The sequence below is a fragment of the Dinoponera quadriceps genome, unplaced genomic scaffold, assembly GCF_001313825.1.
Source record: "Dinoponera quadriceps isolate SergipeBrazil2010 unplaced genomic scaffold, ASM131382v1 scaffold1176, whole genome shotgun sequence".
NCBI lineage: Eukaryota > Metazoa > Arthropoda > Insecta > Hymenoptera > Formicidae > Dinoponera > Dinoponera quadriceps.
In genome coordinates, this window is record NW_014555246.1 from 4035 (window position 1) to 10462 (window position 6428).

At 36.4% G+C, this 6428-nt stretch overlaps 1 long non-coding RNA gene across 1 annotated transcript; it reads left to right on the plus strand.

Annotated features, from left to right (window-relative positions):
* Positions 1–4087: 4087 nt before the first annotated feature.
* LOC106743677 lies at positions 4088–5651 on the plus strand. Its single transcript, XR_001374388.1, has 3 exons — positions 4088–4656; positions 5123–5262; positions 5339–5651. It is a non-coding gene; the product is annotated as an uncharacterized LOC106743677 (long non-coding RNA).
* Positions 5652–6428: the final 777 nt, after the last annotated feature.

Genomic DNA, 6428 nt, shown 5'->3' on the forward strand with positions numbered 1-6428 from the left:
TCCGTTACAATAATAGAAATATTTGCATCCATAACTATTAATTATTAATTTAATTATTAAAAATTAAATTATTATATTAAAAGCAATGGAAATTATTAATTTTAAAAGCAATGATTTGGAAACAGGCCGTCGAGTCTAATTTGTATATATAAGCCGCTTTTGTTCTATCAACACACTGTTACTCTATATTTTAATTCTAATTATACTAAATTCGACTGAAACTTTTTGTTTTTCTTGTTTTTGTAATTATTTTTTATTTTAATTGTTTTGCTTTTTCATAAATTAATATAAAAATATATATACATTGTTCAAGAGTTCAAATAGATAGCTCTAAGACATTACAGTGATATAGTGAATGCTTGCTCTCTACGTACAAACTGAAAAATAAATAAAATAAATTAATTAAAAAAATAAATAATAAATAATATAATTTTGAATTATTTTCAATATTTTATATTTCGCTTTTATGTGCATAAGCACAAAAAATATTATAGTAAAGATTATCACAAAACTTTTTAGTGCTAAAACTTAAAGAAAAGTGGCTTATTTCTGAAAATCTTCTAGCAACAATAAATATCGACTGATTGCGAGAGGCGTGTTTCTTTTTGATGCGCAGCCCTATGTCGCATGCTGCTCATTGCGTTACTCTATCAGTAGAAATCAGTTGATGTTCATCGTTGCTCATGAGTAGCATTAAGCATTAAAAATGTTATAAGGAAAAATTGACAAACGTTTGCCTGCTGCTGTATAGAAATAACTTAAATTCATTTTTGCTAAATAAGAAAAACGTCATCAGTAGCTGTGATAAGAAACATAAACATAATAAAAGTCGGTGGAGCGTGTCGTGCCATATTTTATTAAAGGCGTAGAAAAGGATAGACGATAATATTTCCTTTTTCTCACACACACCTGTGTATGAGAGAGAAAGAGATATACAAAGAGCTGAAGCTATCTCTACATTCTCTCCTTTAGAAAAGGACGTGCTGTTGTTTTTCCTTTCGCTCTACGATCATAATTCAAGCTGTCTAAGTCGGACGGTCGGTTTAATTTGACCATTGTAAATTCTCCCCTCGCATGAAATATCAGCAAAAAAAGGTGCGGGGACTAATGCGGCGAGATACCGCGACAATGGTGAGACATATCATAATCCCCTCCATACAGGATATGAAGCTTCTTCTCAAATGGCTCTATGCGCTGGAACGCCTAAAGAAAGAAAAACGGACGCGTCACTGCGCGTTAGTCGTGTGTGAGTAGCAATTAAGAAACGGTGGTGCGAAAGTCGATTTCGTGTGTTTCGTATAACGAAACGCGTTCATTCGGTGTATCTTGCTTTATTTTTTTTCTAAAGAACTAAATTCAGCGTTCTTTAGCGTTCCAGTGAGAGTGAGAGTGAACGTTAGGAGTGATAACTTGTCAAGAGTAATAGTGATAGCGCTAGAAGTGACATTAAACGTTAAAAGTGACAACTTATCAAGAGTGACAATGATTTATTATTGTTTCAAGATGTTATGCACAGAAAGACCACATAAAATAGACAAAAGTATTGTATAAGACATTTTAATTAAAAATATATGAGTAATAAATAAAAGAGGACTTAAAAGTAGTTTTTAAAAATTTTTCGATATGGATAACAATTGCCAACGAATTTAATAACGTCATGACATCTAATGCCCATTAAACGTTTGTCACGTGTAACAAATTTAGAATAAAAGATGAACTGGGCAATCGTTCTTCCATTGTGCCTAATTATGCAGATGATGCAAATGGAGAAGATGATCGTGCAGAGATGAGAGTAGGACGCGAGACTCGGACATTTCAAGATCAGTTAAGATAAATAATTCCAGATTAAAAGACTGTAATGTTCCTTTGAATAATACTGACGGTCTGACAAGTTTTATTATAACCGTGCCAAAGAAAGATTTTACTTCCATGATTATGAGACGAAAAAGGGAAGAAGATCGGTTTATTACCATGTGAGAATACACAATACTGCAACCGGGAGTATGGCAACATTTATTTTGCGAAAAAGCCCCGAATATATCATATGAATTTAATTTTATACGGCATAAATTATTATACAATGCAGAATGTGGATACGCATACAGTACGGTTATAGTAAACGCAGATCTGTGATAAAGTGCAACATAGATCATTTGAAGGAGTTTGTAACTAAAATAAAATGTACTTTTATCGAGGGTGAAGGACGTTACGGAAAACGTTATTTAAGAAACCTAATAATACAAGCTATTGCCGAGAAAATGTGAGGAATAACTGCGACAAATATAGAAAGTTTAATGAGCGAAGAAGATAAAACTGACCCTCCACATTTATACAGTGCAAATGTTTTGAGAGTAGCACGGCACGAGATTATGAAAAAAAAATTATTTATACAAAGATCCATTGAAAGCATTGCATTTAATGCAGTTCGAATCATTGAGAAATGCGATATGCAATATCGTTTTAAATCTCTTCTTTGATCATTATTTGTCGAATTATCAGTTATATATGTACCGAACATATATATCAGATAATGCATCTTGTTTATTCATCGATACAATCGGAAGCATCATAAGAAAAATCAAAAGACCCGATAATAACAAAACAAAATATATTTTCTTGTATAACTCTGTCGTTAATTCTGAGAAAAGTGGTCTTTTTCCAAGATGACAGATGCTTTCGGAAAGCCGTATAATGAAATAAAGCCAATACTAATGAAAGCCATTGTAACGTCCCCGCCTCAAATTTTCTTTTTGTTAATATTCATTGAATGTATAAAAGTTCATTGAAGTTGTTAACCGTAACGCCAAGCGCAAAATTCAATATTATTTCGAAACGATACTTAACCTCACATACAACGCGGCACGCGCCTATACATACAATATGACAGGCGACGTGCCTGAATGACGCACACAACAGAGTTCCGTCACACATACGCACACACACACGCACAGCCGGTATACGTGAGCGCCCGGACAGCTGCACCGCAAGCGCGACGCAGACCGACGATATCTTATCTCTCTTTCTACACCGCAGCGCCCGTATCCATTAAACACCTCTTTTATTCACCTTCCTGAATCCCTACTGAATCAAGACGAGACTCTTAACACTAACCGTCCAATCAGAAACCGGTCTATTGGAAAATAGACAAACGCGAGAACCATAGGTATAATATATATAAATAATTGTAATAATCAATTGAAACATGCAAATTCATAATAACAATAAAATTATTATCACAACCATTTTAATTCAATATTCTGCTTTATTTATTCAAAAACAATGTACACAGTTATAAATTATTAATTGTTACGTGCTAACTTAAACTGTCAATAATAAAAGTATATGCGTTACATTTCAAAAGAACTATATTAAATTCATAACGACCCGCGACCCATTCTATACTGCGTACACACATTATATATTTCATACTCTGTACTATATAAAATTCTTAATTGCTAACAACCATAGAAACACTTGTTATAAATTATTAAATTCACAAACGCCAACAGACGACATCCATTAAAACCTGCACCCCAATCCTCCTATTATAAAGGGCAATAAGATATATTAACATTATATTACAATATTAAAGGTCTCATCCTCGATGACGCATCTTCGCGCGCTCACTTGTACACACAGACACGCTGTAGGAAGGTACACATACCACCAGTCGCCCGTGACTGTAGCGGCACTCAACGCGTTAGAATATATCGGCGCCGCATCTAAGATCCTTTTTCTTTATTAGTTTATACTGCCGCTATACAACATATAATAACGCACACAGCCACACAACAATCTTATATACATTATTATTAACATTATAATTATTAATCAAGAGCGCTCGACACACACACAATATTATAACACACCTCTTTATTCTATAGGCGATACGTATAATCATAAATATATTATTAATAGTTATCGCCGTTATTCGCACAATATTAATTATTATTATTGTAAGAACACTGAAATTCACCGCACCATAAGTAAGCTCACAATAAAAAAGCATTCATTATCAAAAATTATTTAAGAGACGCAACACTGAATGTCGAACGTATTAAATCATTAGAGACCCGAGTTGAAAAATTAATAAATTATTATGCGCTAACTTAAACGACCGGGCATACCTCAGTCTTCTTAGAACTCTCTAGCCGCCCAACATAACTTAAATAAATCTCGAGTTACTCGGGCATTACTTATCTTTGTTATTCATAAACGACATGGCACCAATCTTCTTTGAATTTTACCAAAGCGCGAACCCCCACTCCGGTGCCATCCCTGCCTTTGTTGCCAGAGGGTATATAAACCCGTGCGCAGCATCCCCCGTGTCTTAGTTGTTCATTCAGTCCTTTTTGTCTTATTCATTCTCATTAAAGCTTCTTACTTTGCATTTTGACTTATTCACTTCGTTCTTATTAGTTCGAGTCACAGTACTCTTTGACTTCTATATTCATTTATTCGACACTCATTATTCTCTCTAGAGCGGCTCGCTCCCTCATACGAGGCTAGTTAGTCAGCTCTCTGGTAATCGAGCAGTTTTTACAAACGCTCCCGGCAAACCAGGCAAGTTTAAACCACGGTGCAGTGAGTTCCAGTTCCGCCTTCACACCGAGTTCCTACTTCGTGCGCACGAGCCCTGTAATAGCCGTCCGTAACGTAAGTCTTGTTTTCTTGTACTTCTGAAATATACGAATTTGATATCACGATTCCATGCGAATCTCCAGACGTGTGAAGTGCCTTGTACCTTATCCCACTGCTGCATCGCGACCCAGTGAACAGATAGAGCTCTTATTAATATACTATAATTATTGGAATCCTGCTTAGAGCTTATCCAGTTGAAATAAAGTAATTACGTCCTACTCGAGTGTCTAATAAGTGTGTTCTTTCAAAATTCTAAATTCTTAACTTTGTATTCTAAATTCTGCAAGCTATATTGAAACAATTCTAAATCAAGCAACATTTAATTATTGAAGCAAACATTTAATTCTAACTAAGGCACTTTAGAACATTGCTTATAAATCCTCTCGCTCTTACCACATCTACTCCCTCTCCCTTGCTGCTCACCTCGGAGTTTGAGTTCGCTGAAATATCCTGAAATTCCCTTGTTAAATTTGTTATGCAGATAGCTCGCCTAGGTGCAGAGCCTGCTATCCTTGTCAGACCCGCTTCGCAGATAGTTTGCCTCGGAGCAGAGCCTGCTATCCTTATCCGCAACGCACATTTACACGTGGCCGCTCGCCTGGAGGAGCTGAGTTAGCCATCGTGAGTATAACCTAGAGAGCCTTACTTAGAATCTAAAGGTAAATTTGATATTAATATAGAATGTGCGTATTGCTAGATGCCTCATAAACGACGACGAGGAGTACGTAAAATTAAAGAAAAGAGAGCTCGTATTGCCGCTAAACTCAGGAGACTGAGAATTATTCCCGACCAGACAGGAACCTTCGTATCAGACGAGTATATACAACAACTGCGCGCCACGACCATTTTTCACGAAATACTAGAGAATAAAGTTATTGAAGTAAAACCTCCGGCCGATGACATATATGATTTAGAGACGGTACTTAATTCCCCACAGCCGGAGTGCGATTTTGACTTTTGTTCGTTAATTGAAGAAGCTCCAGAAAATATAATCCCGGTCGAAGTCCCAGAATTAGACACGTACACCGCCGCTGTCGCGAGCGAGTTGAATTCCTCCTTTTGTGTTAATAANTGTTAATTGAAGATGTTACAGAAAATATAATTCCTGCCGAAGTCCCAGAATTAGACGCGTACACCGCCGCCGTCGCGAGCGAGTTGAATTCCCCTGTTTGTGTCAATAATAGCGTAAGGTCTGCAGAGGACCACATAGAATTCAGCGAAACTATGAATGTTATAATAACAGCTCTTTGTGAATTAATTGACTCTTAAATAAATATAGAAGTATCAGAACATCTAGATTCTCACTTATTGACTGTCTAGCCCCCCCCCCCCTTCCTCCCTCTATTTACCTACCAGCGTACGGCAGGTNACGTACGGCAGGTGCTCTCAATCTTCCCGGGTTATTGCCGGTGAATGCAGGTAGGCCCAAAACAAGAAAAGAGCAGCGCATCCTCGTTCCCGAGGGCCCGAGGACGTGACACCATATAATGAAATGAAAGCCTATACTAATGAAATAAATTATTGGTTAATGGAATGAATTTGAAGTGGTGCACGTTGTCCACGCAATGTAGTATGCTATACCAATCGTGCATTATTGACAGCAGCTGTTCGAAGTTTCACAGGATATTTAAATATTGAAGAATTTTGCGATGCATGTAAAGAAAATAATGTACGTGTTATACAGGGTGGCCCATTTTAATCTAACCACTCAAATAACTCACTGGGAATAACCCAAATCAAAAAAAGTTTTGAAATAAAAGTTTCCTACTTTTTGGGGGGAAATTGAA